Below are 20688 nucleotides of genomic sequence, written 5' to 3'. Positions count from 1 at the left end.
CGGTGGGCTGGTCGCGGCCCCTCGGAGAGCTCAAGCTGCCCCAACCTGCTCGGCCACGGCCTCCCACAGGAAGAGATGCTCCTCCCTTGGCTGCAGAGAGCAAAGCCATGAGCTGGATCGGGCCCCAGAGGGGGAACCGAAGGGAAAACCCGGGATAACATCAGTGGGAAGTGGGGCAGGGTCTCTGCACCCTCTCCCTACCCACTCCCTGCTCTGCAAGAGACCGGCACAAAAATAATCCCTTTCACCTGGCTGATCGTTTAAGAAGGAAAAGGGAGAATCACTCAATGAGAAAAAAAAAATCATAATAAAAATATGACCCAAGTAATACAACAGGAATTTAAGGGATGGGGGGACAATATTCCTGTAAAGCTTTTAATCATTTATGGCCACGAAGAGCAGTGACAGCGGACTTAGAAAAGGGGGAATAAAAGGGAGCAAAAAAACTTCACAGCAAGCGCTAGGCTTATTCAAATCAAATTAAGACATACGGCTTGAAGTTGTTTGTCTAATCAAAGGGAAAGTAATCTTTAGGAAAACTGGGGTAAACCATTCTTATAGCAGTTAGGGCCGGCGGCAGGGAGCGAGGTGGGCAGGATGGGTGCAGAGCACCCTACCCCCCCTTCCCAGGGCTCCACACACCAAATCCCACCCCAGGGCACGCACCGAGGGGTCCATTTCCCCCTCCTGGAGCACAGCGGGGAGAGGGGCTCAGGTCCAGCCCCAGCCCCATCCCACCTCCGTGCCCCGAGTCCCGTTGCCAGGGCACAGGGTGACTCAGGGACTGTCGTGCCGCTGTCACAGCAAATGTTTGCAGATGGCTTTATTATTTTTTTTAATATGAAAAAAATAAATAAATTACTTTATTATTTAATTTTATTATTATTTAATTATTTCTCCCTCCCGAATGAGTCTTGCAGGGATGGGACGCGCAGCACAGGGACGGGGGTGCGGTGCCACAGCCAGAGCGGGATGTGGGCAGGCAGCCCGCACGGGCCATCGCCTGCTCCGCTCTTACGACACCTCCTTCCTCGCCTCCCTTTCTAATCCTGGGAAAGATTATAAATTTAGCCCCAGGGGAGTTTCGCTCGTGAATCACCTGGGCTGCAGCAAAGGAAAAATCCGGCGCACGGGGAGGCTCCCGAACCCCTGCAGAAACGGCAGCGGTGCCCCCAAACTCTGCACCCGCAGCAGAAGCATCCCATCTCCATCCCCCCAGGCCGTGCTGCAGGGCAGCATCTCCCCCCAAAATAAACATCCTCCACTCTTGCGTGCTGCGTCACCATTTCCAAAGTGTTCGGAGCAAACAAAACAGTTAAAAAAAACCTAAAAAACCCAACAAGCCAACAACAACCCCCCAAAGGAAATTTCCAAGCAGAAAAACTGTGTTATTATATCCCTTAAATTATGAACGGGTTCAATTAGGAGAAACGGAGGGGAGTTCATGGGAGCCGGCAGTTCGCACAGCGCTGCGCCAGCATCGCCTGCCGGGCTGGGGCTCGGTTCATGGCAAAGATGGGTGCTGCAAGCTCCTGGGACTGACTTTTGTCCCCCTTCTTCTTGCTCATCTTTTCAAGACTCACAGCAATTTCCAGCCCCATGCCACAACCAGAAGCAACAGCATCTTATTTATTAAGCCGAGCTGGTACTTCCATACTGCCATGGCGGAGCCTGGAGGAGGATCTCCACTGCCATCCTCCCCGCTGCTGTCACCTTGCTGTGTACAATAAGCCTTCTTTAGCATAAACCCCAAAATCCAGTTTTCCAAAGGGAACCACGCGCTTTCCCAGGACTCACAAAACCGGGCTGAACTTCTTGCCGGCTCCCCCTGGGCCCTCTGCTCCTTTGGGCCATCAGGAAAGAGGCAATAACCCCTTTTTTGGGAATTACGCAAGGCCAAACCCAGTGCAGAGCAGGAGATGCTGTGAGATGGGAACAGCCAAACGCCCAGGAGGGACCGAGGACATCTCACATCAGCTCCTTCTTATATTGCTTTCTACCAATACTGGTTTTAAACTGAATTCAGTAATGGATTTCTTTTTTTTTTTCCTGCAGCTCTACTGTATCTTACAAATGTAACCCTGGGGATTTTCACCGCACGAAGCACCTCCCGTAACAAGAACGCCAGACCACTCAAAACCATCGCAGGGCAAAGCATCCGACAGCCAGTGCCCCGACCCAAACCCACCAGCGCTGGGTGGGTGCAACATCTTCCAGCTCAGCCCTTAAGCCACCAAGTGCACCCATGAGTGACAAGAGGAGGATAAGCTGGAGGACACCGGCTCAGCCGTAGCACCAAGGAAACGCCATCGGCATGGAGTGAGTCAGTCGGGGTCTGATGACAGCAAGGGAGAAGGGAAAAGCAGGGGAGCGGCACAGAGAGTCACCAGTGCCCCCCCCTTGCCCAACAGACATCGCAGCATCACCACGGAAATCCCCCCGCGCGCCCGCCTGGGATGTTTATAAAGCCTCCAGCCGCGTGGGCTGGCTCCCAGTCCAGGGAGCCAAACAAGAACCGAAATTAATGAGAGCTTTGACCGTTCAGCAAGTTGAGGAGGGAAAAAAAAGAGGGAGGGGAAAAAAAAAAAAAAAGACTATCACGCCAGTCCTGCCTGCAGCTCCACACAAGAGTGGCTGGAAATCATCCGCTTATTCATTTTTCCAGGAAAATTCTGCCTGTTGCTTCAGCGGTGCCGGTGAGACCGTGGAAAGCCCAAAGAAGCCAGCCCCAATTCCAGCAAAATGTTTAAAAAAAAAAAATATTGACTCAATAATAAATCAATAAATCAATATCTATTGAATACAGATATTCAAATATATACATTAGAGGTAGGTCTTGACATGGACTTAGAGGCCACGTTCCCTCCCAGGAGAGCAGGGGCAGCCTGGGGTGCACTAGAGCAGGGGAAGGCACTGCTGGGTGGGGGGCATTAGGCTACCAGGCACCAAAAGGACCTTTGAAGGTGGCATTTGGGCTTCATGGCCACCCAAAACACTCAATGAGCCGTGGGACGTCGGGTGCCACATTCAGCCATCTGCGACACCGCACATGGATGCAACAATGACCTACACATAACGATGAGGCAACAGTGATTTTATTTGTAATTGCCTTTTTACTCTGGGAGAGCATATTTAAAGAGGATTTTTAAAAATTACACTGGTCCTGGAGGACATTTAAGCAATTAGCCCTGGCTATCATGAAACACGCTTTAAAATCCATCAGGGCCTGTCCTGATAGGAGCCAGAGGGACAAATAATGTCCTTTGCTAGCACCGGGACAGCATCCCCCCTCCAAGTGAGGGGACCATCGCCCACATCCCCACCAGGGGTATCGCTTTGGGGCAGGCAGGACCCGTGCTAAGGGTTATCTCACCGACTTGGGAGGTATTTCTCTGTCCCCCTCCATCTCAGGGACTTTTGAGGTCCCTTTTTGGGCAGGCACCTGTTAGGGGCGAGGTGCCCGGCGAGCTGGAGCCGCTTCAGCAAAAATCCCTGGAAACCACATCAACCGCAGCGGGGCAAAAGCCAGGGGTAGGGACAAGGCTTGAATTGCAACTTGTGGTTTTTTTCTAATCACTTAAGCAAACACCGGTATCAGCGGAGCCGGCGGATGCGACCGAAGCCGTGTCGGGTGCGGGAGCACCGTGGCACAGCCCCGCGCTTACCAAATAACCGGTTTTTGCCGCAGCGGTGGAGATTTCTGCTCCGTCCGGGCGACTCACTCGTGGCATGATGGCTTTAACCTGCCCGTGCCACCTGGCTAAACCCTAATCCCTTAACCCGAATTTGGCACCAGCCCCCAGCCCCCGCGGCTGCATCCTCTCCATCCCGAGCTGGCGCAGGGCGAAGCCACGCAACTCGTGCCGGGGTGGTTTATTGCTTCACTAACGAAGTGGGCGGGTGGCGAGCTGTGGGGTCAGCACCGCTGCTGGTGCTACAGTGGGTAACTGCGGTCCTGGGCACTCACAAAATGCCCAGAAATACCCTCAAACATCTAAACGCCCCCCAAAAGCCCACAAACTCCTAATCTCTGCCCCATGTGCAGGTGCCCCTGCGGCACAGCCCTCCCGGGGCAGGCGGGGGGGCTCTGGGTTTTGGGGATGCCAGGTGCCACCCTGATGATGCACCCGCTGCCAACCAGCGCCCGCATCTCCATCCCCCAAAGGCAGGTGCCGGTGCACCCCCAGCCCCACAACCTGGTCCAACTGCTGCCCCACAACCGCTGCCACGTTTCTCCCCATATCCACAAATTCCCTTTTTTTTTGCTACTTTTCAAGCCAGTATCTTTTTGCAAAAGTCTGAAAGCAGCAGAGCTGGGGGGCAAACAGCCCCCGGCACAGTCTGGGGCACCCAACCGCTTGTGCCCACGTCCTCACCGTGCCGGCAGCCCTCACCCCACTGGGTCTGCCAGCTCCCCCCAAAATTTTTCCCCCCTGGTCCTTCCAGCTGGTTAGTCCCGGGCAGAAGAAGCCCCCACCACCAGACACCTCCTCCCCGGTTTTATTTTACCAACAAACCCCCGGCACCTGCTGGAAAAGCTCCTCACGTACACACCGGCACCACAACATCCACTGGCATCGCCACCTCAGCTCTGCTTTCCTGGATAATCCGGCGCCTGCCGCGGTTTAGTCCCACTTATAAAAGAAGCAAAGAGCAAACCGGGGGCTCCCACGGGGGGACGTACCCGCAGCAGGAATTTAGCTTCCCCCCCCCAACCAGGGCGTTGCATTCTGCTGCCGCCTTGATTTTCTTAAGCCTGGCCTAGGCGCGCACACAAATACAATACAGTAAAATTATAGTAGGCTTCTGTCTAGTGCAAAGAGACGGATGAGGATCAAGTGCCCTTCAGAAGCTGCGTCTCATCTCCCCCAGGATAAACACTTTCATGTCACGGCGGCTGCTGGGGGGGATGGCTCTGCCTGCGGAGCCCGAGCAGCGCAGCTTTCAGCTCTAGACAAGTTTCACGCCGCAATCTCACGGCAGGCAGGCGCAGAAGCTCTCGCTTCGAGCAACTGCCTCTTCATTTATTAAATAAAAGAGAGAAGAAAAGAAAGGGAGAAGGGGGGGAAAAGTAAGTGTTATTCGGAGCGTTCCCACCATTGCAGGGAAGGGATGCTGTGAGCACTAGGCATGGAAAGCGGCCGCGGCTGAGCCAGATCCTGCACCGGTGGCCCCGCGTGGGTGGTTGGGGGCGGTCAAGCTGGAGACAAGCGTCATGGTGCCTGATGGGTGACCAATGGCACCCAGCCATGGGGACCTGGGTGCCTGCATGGCTCCCAGGGTCGAGCCGCCCTCCCCGGGGGGAGGCCCAGCACCCCTTCCCGCACAGCCCGCACACCACCCGGTGCTCTGCAGTTCCTAGAAGGAGAGAGGCGGGCAGCGGGGACACGGATCCGGCGTCCCACGCGCCAGGGCTCGGGTTGCATTTCCCAGAAGCGGGCGACCAGGAGAAGCCAAAATTAGCAAGTGACTAATTCTGCCCCTCGGTACATCCCCTGCCCCAGCGACTGTGACAGGGAACCGCGCAGCTCCTCCATCGCAAGGAGATGCCGGCAATCCCTTGCCTAGAGGAAAAAAAACGAGCTGAAACGAGCTCAGAAGCCCCAGGACAGGCTGCAGGGAAGGTCCTGGGGTTGCACCGACCTCGGTGCCCAGCCCCGCGTCCCCTCGCACCCCTCCGTCGATACCCGGGTCCAACTCCGCACACCCCAGCGGGCGCCGGGGCGGGGGGAAGGAAGGGAGATACGGTTTCCAGTCCCTGGTTCGGCGGCGCGTAAACTAATGCTGGGGTTATTTAAAGCCCGAGTTTTAGCAGCGTTCAGCTACTGGTTGCGTGATCAGGATAAAAAATCGCAATCCTAATTCCTGGCCCCCCGGTGCCTATGGCAACTGGTATCCGTCTCCTTGGAAACTAATCTCGTGGTATTTGAACAATGTACCAAGGGCCTTTAATCTCCCAAACACTGTAAATCTTTATTCTAGCCTGCTCTCCTCCTACCCCAAGAGCCAACATAAAAAGCCTGTTGTTTTCCGTGCAGTCATCAAGAGCCTAACTTGAATTTTATATTGCATAGACACATGCTTTTTTGCCCTTTTTTTTCCCTTCCCTTTTTTTTTTTTCTCTCTAAATTAAAGAAAAATCCCACGTGTATGATGCCCGCAGGTGCTATGGTGCCAGCCCCACATCCTGGTACGAGATTTGCTTTCTCCAAACGGTGCCCGATGCCCCATCCCAGCTCTCACCCTGGTTTGTGTGACCACCTTGCGTCCGTCTAACTGGGCACTGCTCCAGATAATGATAATAATTATTATTTTTATTATTCTAAATTATCTAGCCAAAAAATCCCCAAACCGCAAATATACGAAGACACAGCGCCTGGGCTGGGGGCAACGAGTTTGCAAGGGCTCAGCGGAGGATGCTCCACCCCGGTCCTCCCCGTGGGAGCAGATGCTGGTGGGCACCTCGTCCTCCTCCTCAACACTCAACCCCGATGCTTTTTCCCTTTGCAAAGCCGCTGTTGATGGCAGTAACCCCCATCTCCCGAGCAGGGCTGGGGTGGCCCCGTCCCCCCCACGCTGACCCCAGCCACCACTGCTCATCACCCACTTTCTGCTCTGCCCAGGTAATTACCTCTGCGTAAGGAGGTCTCTGATAGAGAGCCGCTACCTAATCTCGTTATGTTTTAATTTTATCTCTAATATTTCTCTCTGGTTGCCAGTGTGTCAGTATTGAGTACTCCCTGTGTTACAGGACAGGCTATTTGCTAATCCCAGGCCTGACTCTATGCCACATAAATAAGCTCAATAAAAGAATAAAATGGCTTTCTAAGGGGATGAAAGGAGGCTGGGAGACGGCAGCATCCCGTGCCCTGAGCTCCCTGCTCCTGCCTGCTCCCTTCTCCCTTGTTTTATTTTAGGGGATGATTCGGAAAGGTGATGGCATGTCCTACGTGGCCCCAGCGCTTGCCCTCTGCTCCGTCCCGGCAGCGGGGAGCACGTGTGCCGAGTGCCGGTGCCGGCTGCGCCGCCTTGATGCCTGCCCAGAGTGGGGCATCCCGGGGGGCTGGTGACTCACACCAGCGATGGAGGACTCTCCGGTGAAGCCTCCCTGTGCCCGCCCCGGTGTGACCCTCCAAGGGAGCTAGGCAGTGCCGCCGGGGAGGAGGGACGCTGCCGGCAGCTGCCCGCCCCGGCCGGCCGGGATCCCCATTCCCTCCCCAGGCAGCCTCTGGCCGCAGCACCAGCCCCAAACCTGCTGTTTCTCATCCAAACCCTGCCATTACTGCGGCGCTATCAGGGCTCGGCATCACTGCCAGCTGCCAGACACAAACAGCCGCGGGTGCTGCGTGGCCCCCACCCACCCCGGGCAGACATCACCCTCCCTCAGCGCCGAGCTGACACGCCAGGAGCTGCCGGGTCCGGCTCTGGCTTCCCCGGGCCCCGGCATCACGACCAGCGCCACAACACCACGTCCTGCCATGCTGCTCCTGCATCCCGCAGCTCCACAGCTGGGGGTCCTGGGGCTCCCCAGCCCACGGTCGGGCTCCCCGGTGGCTGGTAGAGACGTGCACCTCCAGCCGAGGTGTCCCCACCGGCGTGACCATCCCCACAGCCCTTGCAGGGGAGATTCACTGGTGTCTAATATAGCTTGGGCACACATCACGAGTTTTCCCCCCGCCATATTCACAGGGGGCTGGGGTTTTTTTTAAGCCTAAGCAGCACGAGTAGTGCCGCAGCCCTGCCGCGCTGGGTGGCCACCAGCCAGCAGGCGAGGGACCGGCAGGCAGACAGACAGGGACAAACCCACACCCCGAGACGGTGATTACACACTGTTCAAATGGCTGATTCCCCAGCGACGCCTCTGTTCCTCGGGGAGCTGCCCATGTCCATTGGGTGCCTTCACCCGGGAAGGGCAATGCAGCATCCTGGGGGGGTGCGCGGTGGTGCCAGGGTCCCGCCTGGCCCCCGGTGGGGTTGGGGTGCGTTGGGGTGGGGTGAGCGGCAGGCGTGGAGGCGGCAGGAGCGGCTCTGATAGCCAACGATTTGAGTGTGACTCAAAGGCCGGTGCCAGGTCTGGCCATGGGGAGCCCTGCGAGGGTTGCCCCGGGCTGGGCAGGATCCGGCCCTGAAATACAGCTGGGGCCTCTCCCGCATGCTTCTGCTCGGAGTCACTCCGGGACAAGGTGACCCGGACGCTGCCACCTCCTCCCTCCCGGGACGCGACGGTGCTCGGGCTCCAACGCAGTAGCCTGGGTCAGCAGTTCCCTTCCCCTGATGCCTTGACCCCCCCAAAGCACACGAGCCCCTTCTTTCCCAGGGGAAAACTGGCCCTGGACCAGTCCCCGTAACCTCGGGGGGACGCCGGGTCCCTCCCCAGCGTGTCGGTTCAACTCTCCCATCCTGCAGCCGACCACCCCTGCCCTCTCGTCTTGCTCGCCCCGTTTCAGTGTGGTTTAGCAAAGGGCAATCGCTCGTTAGAGGTGTCCCCCAAGGACGCCGAGCCCCAGCCCCAAGCCCCCCCCGGCGCTGGCACCGCCATGACCACGACACGGCACACGGGCACGGGGCCGGCAGAGCCCGAGGTCTCGCAGAAACACATGTTCCCCCCTGCTAAATTCCAGCTTAATTCTCATTTCCATTGTGTTATGAAACACATTATCTGTTGAAACTAAGTCAACAGTTGTTTGCATTTACGTGTAAACACAGCGAATATTAGGAACGGGGCCAGCATTATATTTGCATACGAAATGCTGCCTGCACTGCCCTCTCTCCCTGGCTCTTCTCCATCCCTGCAGACAGAGACACCAGGATGTCGGGGAGATGGCGAAACCCAAGACCACGGCAGCCCAAGAAGCAAAAAAACCCTTGTTTTTCCCCTCTCTATTTTTATTTTTGTGCAGCAGGAGAAAAACCCATCCCTTTAAACCCACATAACGCACCAACATGCGCACCCCTTCATCTCAGGCCCAAACCGAAACCGCTTCAAATTCCTGATGATACGCATATCTTATCGGGCCTGCTTTGCATAGCGCATAAATATTTATTTGCTTTTAATCCTGCAAAGCAAACCTGCCTCATGGCACGTTTCCCTTAATCGGCAGCTCCGGCGCCCGACAAAGTGCCAAACGAAGCGGCGTCCCAAATTTGGAGCCTGCTTTAGGTGTGAGGGTGGGGAAATGAGCACCCAACGCCTCTTGGGGTGCCCGGGGCGGGTTCGAGGGGTGCCGAGGCGGCTGGAAGGCACCCCGGTTCCTCGCCACTGGGAAAAGCAAGACCGCGGCTCAGCCACCCCATAAACAGCAGAAAATAAATACATGTGCATCACAGTTTGGGTGCGGGAGGTGGCTCGATGCTGATGTACCTCCGGGATGGTGGTGCTTCCAGGAGAGGTGGTTCCTCTCTGGACCACCCCCTCAAAAAAAAAAGAAAGAAAAAAAAAAAAAAAAGAGATTTTTGGGGGCTGTGCAAAAGGAGCGCACCTTGTCATGGGGAAGGCAGAGGGCACGCATCTTATTTTTCAGGCTCACAGCTTATTTTTCACGCATGCACTTGTCAGGTTGAAAAATGGGAACCCTCTGATGTCTTCATCCATGAGATGGGAAACAAGGGGCTGCACTGCTGAGGACCATCTCAGGCTCTCCAGCACCACAACTCAGGATGCCACCAAGCAGGGACTCGCACGCCAAACCCCGCCGAGACCCCACAGCCTCATACGCCACAAAATTTGTAGAAACCCACAAAAAATTAAGAATTTTCAATACCAAATCACCCCAACACCAAGAGCCCCTTAATTACCTCTTGCTTCAGCCAGAAGGATGGGAAGCAGCGAGCTCGCCCGCATCCGTTGCCGCTCCGCCGCGATCAAAGCATTCAGATTGGGACCCACGGAGCCCAAGCCTGTGAATTGATTTCTTAATCAATTCTCCTTAATTGGGTGGCAAACAATTAGAAAACGGGCGCACATGGCTGGGCAGCACGGGTGGTGAGCCAGGGAGGCCGGTGAGCTCTGGGCACGGCTGTTCGTGCCGCACACAGCCGTGGAGCGGGTAAACACGGAGCTACTTTATAATGGGCAAGTAAATACTTAAATAGGCGGGTTTATTTCGGCTGCTGGGCCACCGTGCCTCATCCGCTGCAAAATCGCTGACCCGGGCGGAGCCCCAAAACCTGATTAAAAGCAAAATGATGGTTTCCCCCCCACAAAGATGGGAGGAATTGCCTTAACCTCTCCCCAAGGATGGTGATCCGGGACCAGGAGGAGAAACTGCCCCAGCCACCCTACTAGAGGCTTTCCCTGGGCACCGAGTGTGAGCCCGCATCTCTCCGGCATCTTCAAGGAACAGCCCAGAACTGGGACCCCCGGGATAACAACACCTCCAAGGAGAGGTACCGCTCCATCCCCACCAACGCCTCCACCAGCCCCCCGGCCCAGCGCCTCGCTGACGGGGACACGAAGCCCCCTGAAGAGGCAGCCCAGCTCCCTCCAGCATCCTTCCAGCTGCTCAAAATACCAAGGGCAATAAAGAGAGACTCGAGCAGAAAACAAAATCAATAGCGAGAAGGAAGGTTCTGGGCTTAAACGCCTTTCGTAGCATTGCTGGTGAAAAGCGGGTTAGTGGCGGGGGGTGGGGGGAAGGACAGAAAAACCCCGGGTGCACCCACAGCACGTGGGTTTAAGAGGGACGGCCTTTGCTGTGAGGTTTTCCATAGGCATCACCGCCGGTTTCTAGGCGGGGAGCACGCGGGAGAGTGCAGACCCAGCCCGGCACCCCCCGTGCCTGACCTGACCACAAGCGAAGAGTTATGGGGAGGAGGAAGAGGAGGAAGAGCAGGGAGACCCTGGCACCGCACCCACGCGATGCCGGCGTGCAGCCCCTCTGCTGCCATTTTGCTTTTGGGGGGTGCGGAGCTGTGGGGAGGGGGCACACGGGGACAGGCAGTGCTGGGAGGACAGCCACCCTCCCACCACCCTCCTCGCCCGCGGCCCCGACAGGAGCCACCTCCCTTCCTGCTCTTCTGGTCCCGCACCTCCGAAGGGCCAGCTCCGGCTGCCGACGGGCATCGGCTTCCCTGCCCCAATGGGGACAGCAATGGGGGGAGCCGGAGACGTGCCACGGCAAAGCCCACCTGCTGGTCTGGATGCGGATGAGACCCCCATGCCATGGGAAAGCCAGCATCCCGGAGCATCCTCAGCAGCCGCTACCCACAGCGGAGACAGCCTCCGCGTTATTTTTAATTATTGGGTTTAAAATAATAAAGAATGCCTACGTGCTCCGGCACATCGATGGCAACCCACCACGATCCCAGCTGTTAAAAATAGCCTTTTCCAGGAGCACGGTTGCCAGCCACCCACAGGCACCCTTGGTCCCACGGGACGGGTGCTCTCCGCTCCATCCACCGGCATCACCCCATCAGGTCCACAGCACGCCGGAAGGTCAGCGAGCATGGAGTTCTGCATCTTACATACACAACAAAAATAAAATAAATCAACCAGGAGCCAGAAAAATATCCCAATTCTTCTGAACGCTGCAGAAACGGTACCTATGCTGCTAGGGGAGCAGGAAATAAAATCAGGAGAAGGACAATTTATGGGCGATGAAGCCACAACCTGCTTTCAGGGAGCGTTTAAAGAGGAGGGGATTTGTGCGCTACAAGGTGTGGGGGGGAGGCAAGCATCGCCCTCGCCGGCGGCTAAAGTAGAGGAAACTTTTTCATCGCTGCGGCAGCGCTGGAGCCGGCTTTTATCATGGAGAGCCTCGCGCACAGGCAGCGATAGGGCTGGATTTCGGCAGGTGTAATTCCCACGGAGATAAAGACCTTGTTTTTCAACAAGCAGTGGCATCGTACATAAATTACAACGGCAAACATGGGGAAACAAAGAGGTTTTTCAAGAGAGCGCGTAATCCTTGGAGGGGTGGCTCGGGGAAAGCTGGCGGCCGGCTGCAGGAAGATGATGTGGGAGAGATGCGAGGCTGATCTCGTCCTCTCCCACCCCCCAGAAAGGATTAAATCTTTGGGCAGGTGGGTGGGGAGGGAAATAACCCACCTGAACGATAAGTATTTGAGGGGCCCAGGATGGAGGGGAGATTTTTCATGGCAGGTGCTGGGGGCCGACTCTTTCCCGCAGCAGGATCCAGCAAGGAGCCGTGGGAAGGGCACGGGAAGATGCTGGATCCATCCCGGAGCCAGGTCTTTGCTCCGGGAGCTCGCATGGGGGGGCCTGGGAACACACCGCACGGGATCGGTCACCTCACCAGGCTCTCAGGTCACGCTCGCCTCTCCTGTATCTTCCCCCCTCCCCCTTTTTAAATAAAAAAAATAAATACAACCTGACACTAATTCTAACGGGTTTAATAAATGTTTAATGTCCTGTTAAAGGTCGCCCGCTCCCTGCTCCTGCCACAGATCTGTATTAATGGCACAGGGGCTGCTCACTTTGAACCACACTGGGGGGCTTCCAGCACCCGGCACCCTCCTCTCCCCGGCCAGGCGCCCCCACCGGAGGGACAAGGGGCCACACGTGCCACAAACCCGCAGCCAACCCCATCTAACCCCCTGCTTTCCACACAAGCCCCCGGCCCAGCTTCCTCAGGGGGCACCGGGGGGGGGGTGTTTGCATTTTTTTTGGGGGGGTAAAAACTACCGAGCTCTAGCTCAGGGTAAAATGCTGTAATTTCACTTCAGGGGGTTCTAGGCATTTTTTCCCCAGAAAGACGAGATGAAATTACAGCCTGGTGATGCCCCTAAAGGGTGCAGAGCAATTTATTTTCAGTGATCCTCCTCTAATGAAGCTAATTTATAACCTTGTCAGAAGGCGCACGCGGACTTGGGGCACCGGCACGGCTCCCTTCCCCCCCGCCTGCCTTTCCCGGGATGAAAACCTCCAACCCAAACCCCAACCAGGATGTTTATTTAAGGCCCAAAACCCCAAAGGCACTTTAAACAAGCAGAGTTCCTCACATATTTCGCCGACCGAGCGTGATCCTTCCTGCTGGCGATTGCAAAAGGGCTTCCAGCGCCTGGGGGGGTGCGCGGGGGGGTCCCTGCTGCCACCGGGACAGGGTTGTCCCACCGCTTGTATGGGAGCAAGGATGATGCTGTGGGACCCATGGACCTGGTGGCATCTTGGGGTGCCCCTGTTGACCAGAGCATCCCCACGCATCAGGGTCTCCACGGCTTGGCAACGTGGTGACCCAGATTTGGGGGGGACCTTCCAATGACCCTACCACCATCCCAACCTCCCCACCACACTCCGGTGGGAATCGGTCCTCACCAGCTGCAAGGGTTCAGCAGCTCGTCCCCCAGCTGGTTAAAAGGGAGGCAACCATAAGAAAAAGCCCTTTCCCCATCCGTACCAACCACTCGCGTTCCTCCCAGGACACGCAGCACCCGCGGGGGACACGGCAAGAAGGAGCCGGGGAGAAGCGGCGCAGCAGGCAGCTCCCACCACGCAGCAGCGCTTTAGCAGATGGTGGATCGTAACATCATTATATTTACCTAACGAGATTGCTTTATTGTAGCCCTCCAACAATAAAGCGAGAGTGTCTAAAGGCGGCGGCCAACTCCTGGGCTTTGACAACCCAGGTGCCAAAAATGTGTATATAAATATACATATATTTTAAATCTATGTATAAATCACAATTTCAGAGGTCATGTTAATACACTGATTTTTTTTTTTTTCCCCACACACTAAAACACATGTGACTCATGCATCAAAAAAGACGTACAATTCAATGCTCTAAATCCTTCTACGTGCCGGCGAGCGGAGCGTGATAACAATTCGGGCGATGCCACGGGTGCTCAAAATCCTGATCCACCCGGCCCAGGACACGCGCCGCGTGTGCCAGAGACTATATCCCCATGTGCAAGGGCTATCATTCACCGTTTGCACCGCAGACGGGGTCCTATCTTGCTAAATACTAACACAATACAAATAATAAAGCCAATTCTCACACATTTAATCATTACCAGAGCTCTGGGTAGAAATGATAATCGGGACCTTACCAATTAGGGAGACATAATCCTGCCTCTCCTACAGGTTTTTCCATCCCTGCAATGAAACAAGCAGAAAACCAACCCGATGGGGAGGAGCGCGACTTGGATGGGAGATGGAGACTCAAACGGGTCCCAAAGCCCGACCGCAGTGGGGACAGCCCCGTCCTACCAGGGCTGGGGGAGATACGCCAAAATACCCCATCCCGGGGGCTCAGCGCTGGTCCAGCTCCAAACGCAAACCATCTTTTGGGGTTCCTTTTGGGAAGGTCTGAGCACCCATCCAGGGAAAACCCTCCCACTCAATGGGGTCCCTGCCCTGCAGCGGGGTACAGAGCGGCAGCCCAAAAGCTCATCTCAAGCTTCACCCTCAGCCTTTTGGCATCCTGGAGGCTCTCCCCGATGGCTGGGAGCGAGTGGGAAGGGAAGGGCAGCGCCCGCCTTACCGGCACTGCTCCCGGGTGCCGTCATCGATGCGACATGCCCCGCGTGCTCCCCAGCGCCGAGCCCTTATAAAGTGGCCAGGCTTAATTTCAGGTGCGAGGCTTGTCGCTAATTAGAAGTGGGGCTGGGTTCGCCTCTTTCATCTGCGCGTGCCGGCGTGGGGGGTTCTGCCCACCTCCAGGGAGTCACCTCCACCCCCGGCACAATGGCTGGAGCCGTCCCTACCGCCCAGGGCCAACCCTGCGGTGCCACCAGGTTGGAGCTCCAGCAGCTGATGAGCAACGCGGTGGCCAGTGTCCCAAGGCAAGGTCACCTCACGCAGGCACTAAGGAGCGGGTGGTTTCCCAGGCAGGAGACACGTCCACGCAAACGCAGCCGGAGGCAAAGGCAAGACAAGAGCTCTGCCGAAACACGGGAGCACAGACCCACTCGTCCCCATGAAAAATGGGTGAAGCATCTTCTTGAGCAGCTACTGGATAAAACCAAGGAGGTCGTCTTCACCCACTGCAATGGTTTCATTTCCCCACTGTTATCTACCGAATTGGATGCTTAAAACTTTTTTTTTCCCCAAGTGCTAGGGCCTGATTTGAAATCTTGCATGTAAATACAACAGATCTTGCTCCCAGGGACTCCTTCTCCACTCACCACGAGTTTTCCCTAAGCCAGACTAACCACCTCGATGTTCCTCTAACCAGCAGTTACCAGAGGGGAAGCTTTGAGGGTTTTCTTGCCTTTTTTTTAGCAAGGGAGAAGGAAGCCAAGGGCTCCCTGATGGCTTCCCCACTGGCACAACCCATGGCTGGGATCCCACGCGTCCAGCCCCTGCCTCAGCCAGGGACGGGGCTTAGCTCTGACCTCTCTACCAGACGCCTCTTCTCACATAAAGGGATTTTTCAGCCCCACTTCGAACTACCCCACAAAGCTACAGGTTATCAGGGCCTGGGCACCACGTGTTTCTCCCCAAAGCGTGCAAATCCCTCTGTCCACCCATCACAGGGGGAGGTTTTTCCTCCAGGATCACCCCAGATAAGCAGGACACACAAACCCTGGCAGCAACCAGCACCCGCACACATCACCAAAAAGTGCAAGAAATGCTCCAAAAAATAAAAAAGGTTACAAAACATCCTGCCCACCAGTTTTCCTCCCAGCCATCCCCAGAGGGACCTACGCCTCAAAGCACCCTCCGAGCTCCCAGGTTTGACTGCCGTGGGGCTCCGGGAGCGGATCAGCAGCAGGTCCGTTGTTCCCACCACAAGCATTTGCACCCATCCGCTTGCACCCACGGCTTGCGTGGCTCAGGGGGGCAGGACACCCGTAGGGAATGTCACTCGCAGGCAGGGGACATCTGGGTTTGTCCCCTTCAATTGTCTGGGGCAGATGTCCCAGGCGCACGGGCGGGCGCTGGATGACACATTTCCAGGACCCCTCCTGGACCGACCTCCCCGCTGGTGTTTGCTCCTTTGGATGTCGCAGATTTAAAGCAAATGAAGACAGACACCTCATCCCTCACATAAGAGATGGAGATCAGCTCTGAGGGGGGAAGCCCTGGTAAAGGACGGTGACATCCGTGCGGGTGTGCAGCAGCAGAACGATGCTCCTCACTGGTCCCCTGCTCATCCCGCTGAGGCTAATTCTCTTCTTAAACCAGCCAGACCAGCGACAAGGCAACGTGAAGCCAGAAAACTCAAACAGAAGCTGTTTGCGTGCAGAAATGTAAATCCCACCTCAGTAGAGCCTGCTCTCGAGGAAGGGATTCGTGTACCGAGTGCTTTTCTTCACGGCATCCTACCTATGGAAAAGCCTTGCTGCCGCCAAAGGCAAGTCCCTCCAAAATCATCACCGAAGTGTTTTAAGATGGTATCTGGCAGCGGCTCCCAAACCAGGACGAGACACAGGGGTGTTCCCACAACAGCGATGTCCCGGCTGCTTTGGAGGACTCCTCCAGCAGCAGCCCCCCAGCCCAGCCCATCGCCCACCACCACAGGGACACCACGCAGCAGGGACGAGCTCCCACCCTGACTCACTTGACTTTTTTTTCTTGGGCTCGAAGCAAATTCAACCAACAGGGCTGCACTAAGAAATGAAGCATGAAACCGGTGAGCAAAACACCCCCAAATGCCCCATCCATAAAGCCCACCCGGGTCCCGGCCACTGCGCAGCCCTGAGCCTCCCACAGCTTCGGGCCAGACCAAGGGCTCCTGACCTCTTTTTAAAGACAATGCTTCAAGAGATTTAAATAAAACATGTCCTGTGAAGGGACAGGTGGCAACAGGGCAGAGCACGGTCCCAGGAAACCTTCCTCCATTCTGCAAAGACCCGCTGCCCCCCCAGCAAACCTCCGTCTGGGGCTGCTCGGTGCCCCCAGCCCCATGCTTGGGCCAGCACCCAGATGGACACCAGGAGGCCCTTCCCTACAGCTTCCAGCTGGGTTCTTCCCAAGAAATGAATCAATAAATACTTTTTTAGCTCCTGGATGGACGTGTCCATCCTTGGAAAGAGCTCACAGTAGGTCCTTTCCTCTGCTCCTCCCTGTCCTCGAGGAGAAGGCTTCTAGTGGTGGCAAATCCAGACCACATGCCTTCAGCATCTGCCCCTGCTCCCCTGAACCCCCAGAGGAGGTTTGGCCTTGCCGACGAGGTGCAACACATGCAGACGCAGCCAGAGGGCCAGGAGCAGCGAGCAGGTATCAACACAGCCCCTCGCCCACCCATCCCCTTCCCCAAAACATCACCCACCACCTACACCCAAGTCCAGCCATCCCAGGAGCAGCAGTCCCCATCCACACCTCCTCTTCCACGGTGAGCCACCACCACGTCCACCTGCCACAGGCATCTGCAAACGGACACCGGTGGCACAAGGAATAACCTCGGCAGACAGGGCTGGGCACTGCTGCCCAAGCTGGAGACAGCCGGCACCGAGCCCTGCGCCCACCCCAGCGGTCAGCCCTGCAGCGGGCAACCGGCCGGGGACGAGCCTGGCCAGAGTCCCTCCGCATTCCTCCAGCCTGGCCGCCGGGGTGCAGCCAATGACATTCCCAAAGGAAGTACAGGGCATTGATAATTGCCGAAAAAAATCTGAGCTATTTCCTGTGGGAGCAGATGGGAATCCCCCATTAGCTCCAACAGCGAGAGGTCGCTTGTTTTGGTCTGGGATTTTTGGGTTTTGGGGTTTTTTTCCCTCCTTCCTTGAAGCAGAGCATCGCTCGAGTCATACATGATGCACATCATGTGGGACAACCAGACCTGTCTCCTCCGTGCTGGCCTGAAAGGCCACCCTCCTTGTCACCTCCTGCCCCAGGCAAGGTCCCATCGGATGCCTGCTGGCACCAAGCTGGGCTCCCAGCACAGCGCTGGGCTGCCAGTGAGGGCACCGCGGCTCTACCCCAGGCTGGTAGGGCAGGTTGCTAAATACGTCCCTGAGCAGGTTCTCCTCTCCCTGCTTCTCATTAGCAAAACTAAACGAGCTGCGACCCGCAGCAGCACCAGCAGCTCCTCCACCGAGACGTGAAAGCCCTCCTGGGAGGGACGGCAGAGGGAGGCGGTGGTCGCCAACGGCACATGTCCCCTCTGTCACCCCCCGGTTCCTGCAAGCACCCCATGGTGTGGTTTGCATGGACCACTGACCCCAGCGGTGATGCATCCTGGGCAGGTTTCACCCCAAAAACACAGCCTTGACAGGCAACGCCAGCTCGGACAGCAGTGGTGCATGGGAAAACCAGTGGCACAGCCCCGAACCGGGGCACCCCGTCCCCCGGGGGTCACCGGGACCCCAGCTCAGGGGATGAAGGGACAGGAGCAGGGGACCCGCGGGCAGACACGGCTTAAAGGCGACCCTGACACCCGATCGGCTGCTTGGTATCGCTCCAACGGCAACACTCGCTGCTGCGCCAGGGCTTGCTGCTCCGGTGGCGGGGACTTCGGGATGCGGCAGAAGCACCCAGCCATGGCCTTTAGCATCCCGGCCCCTCGGCCACCACCAGCAGCGGCTCTGATGCCGGTGGCCACCTCACCGCTTTCCTGTTTCAGAGTGAGCGCTGTGGCCATTTCCACAGGAGTAGGAAATTCCACGGGCTCTGACAGCCAACATAGCAGGTCTGGCTGCACCGGTGGGGACCAGAGATGCAGGACCCTGTGGAATTAAAGGTGCTCGCCACTGCAGGATTATTTCCCAGTTGCAGCACTTCCAGAAGCTCCGCCGGCGGGAGCGGCGTGGGGAACAGACACCCCAAAGCTGGGCATCCCGTCATGCGAGGCCCCACACAACAGCCCCAGGTGGTCCCTCTGTCCGGAGCTTGCACGCCGATGGGCGATGGATGAGGCAGGATGCCGAGCGACCGACCGCGAAGCGCCGCGGTAGCCAGCCCCGTGGCTCTGCAGCGATGCTCAGCAGCACTGCCGCCTCCCCGAGCGCTCTCGCCCAGGCGTGCCCGGCGCCCGCCGCGGACACCGGGATTACCTGTGCAGCGCCGCCGGGGCCGAGGCTCGCTCCGGAGCAAGATGCATTAATAGGATGGCTCCAATTTACAGCTTATCCCAGATAAACCCACCACCAGCCCCGCACACTGGAAGGACAAGGGCACTGGCTCCCCGGGGATCAACTTTCTCCCCACCACGGTTGTCCCCATGCATGGAGAAACCTCCGCTCGCCCCAGCCAGCCCCGGGGAGCCGCAGAGGACGTCTGTCCCTCCACCCCGCGTGCCGTGGTGCCGAGGCCGGGTTACCAGCCCAGCCGAAGCCCCGAGCGCTTCGTCAGCTCAACCCAGCATTTCTATTTCCAGCCGCGCTGCCGCCTTTCCCCGCGCCGGCGGAGCGGGAGGCGAGCCCTGGCAGAGCCCGGCTGGCAGCTCCCCTCCCTGCCCGGCACCACCAGCCGCGGCCGGGGCAGGTGGCGGCCCTGGAGCTGCCGTAGGGACATGGGACACTGCTGCGGTGGCAGGCACCGAAGGCCAGCCTGACATCCCCTGCCTGACTGCCCCAGCACCCCCCTGCGCTGTCAGACCCCCCCCCAGCCCTGCTGCTCCCCACATCCCCCTGCCCTACCACCCCAAGCACCCCTGCAGCAGTGTCACCCCCAAACCCTAATGCCCCCCCCCCCCCCCCGCCTTATTGCCTCCTGACATCCCCCCCAGCCCGGATGGGCCCCACCAACCCCAAGCCCCATCATCATCCCCGGCATTTCCCCCCCGCCGGCCCCAATGAGCTCAACAACCCCCAGCCATAATACCCCCAGCACCTCCCCCAAGCCCTATGGCCCCCCAATATCCCCCCCAGCCCTAACAACCCCCAGCATCCCTGCCAGCCCTACTGCCCTGCAGTATCCCCCAGCCCTAACGCACCCCCAACAGCTCTCAGCCCTATGGCTCCCCAGCATCCCCCAGCTCTATTGCCCCCCCGCCTCCCCCAGCACTGCCCTCCCCCAGTATCACTATCGCCCCCCTGCACTCTCCCAGTCCTGGTAAGCCTAGCATTCCCCCCGAGCCCTACTGCCCCCCACCCCTAACACCCCCCAGCAGGCCCCCAGCCCTGCTGCCCCCCTGCACTTCCCCAGCCCTATCATCCTCCAGCATCCTCCTGCAGCCCTGACGCCCCCCTGTGCTCCCCCAGCCCTAAAAAGCCAAGCTCCCCCCAAGCTCCATCACCCCCCCAGCGTCTCCCAAGTCCTAATGCCTCCCTGCATCCCCCAGCCCCATCACCCCCCCAGCCCTAATAAGCCAAGCATCCCCCCCCAACCCCATCACTCCCAGCATCTCTCAAGCCCTAACGCCCCCCCTACACTCCCCCAGTCCTAATGAGCCCAACATCCCACCCAACCCTATCACCCCCCAGCCCTGTTACCCCCCCGCATCCCCCCCCGCCCCAACACCCCCTGCACCCCCCAGCCCCCCCGCACCCAGCATCCCCCCCCGACCCCCCCATCCCGCCCGCCGGCGCTCCCCACCGCCGCCACCCCCAGGAGCGGGACGGGGGTGGGGGGGACCGTGAGGGGATGGGGGGGGTCAAAACTTTTTCCTTACCGCGGGCGTGTGGGGCGCGGCGCTCCTGCCTCCCCCGGCGAGGCTGCGCGGGAGCGGCGGGGGCGGGCGGGCGGGGGCCGGGATGGAGCCGCCTCCCGCCGCCTCCCGCCGCCTCCCTCCTCCCCGGGCGGAGCCGGTACTGCCCGGTGGGGGCTCGAGGGAAGGAGAAGAGGAAGGGGAAAGGGGGGGGGGGGTTTAAAAAAAACCCACCCAGGCTGGGAAGGGAGAGCAGCTCTTT

The 20688-nt window shown here is 58.1% G+C and overlaps 1 protein-coding gene across 4 annotated transcripts in view; it reads right to left on the bottom strand.

Annotated features, from left to right (window-relative positions):
• GTF2IRD1 (GTF2I repeat domain containing 1) overlaps positions 1 to 20481 on the bottom strand; it is a 67256-nt gene extending 46775 nt beyond the window's left edge. For all 4 annotated transcript variants that reach the window (XM_054210175.1, XM_054210177.1, XM_054210178.1 and 1 more), the window contains exon 1: positions 20451 to 20481. The gene's annotated coding sequence lies outside the window, so the exon portion shown is untranslated. The remainder of the gene's footprint in view (positions 1 to 20450) is intronic.
• Between the last annotated feature and the right edge of the window lie 207 nt (positions 20482 to 20688).

The sequence above is a fragment of the Rissa tridactyla genome, chromosome 7 (genome assembly GCF_028500815.1).
Source record: "Rissa tridactyla isolate bRisTri1 chromosome 7, bRisTri1.patW.cur.20221130, whole genome shotgun sequence".
Lineage (NCBI taxonomy): Eukaryota > Metazoa > Chordata > Aves > Charadriiformes > Laridae > Rissa > Rissa tridactyla.
This window is presented reverse-complemented; position numbering and strand designations above follow the sequence as displayed.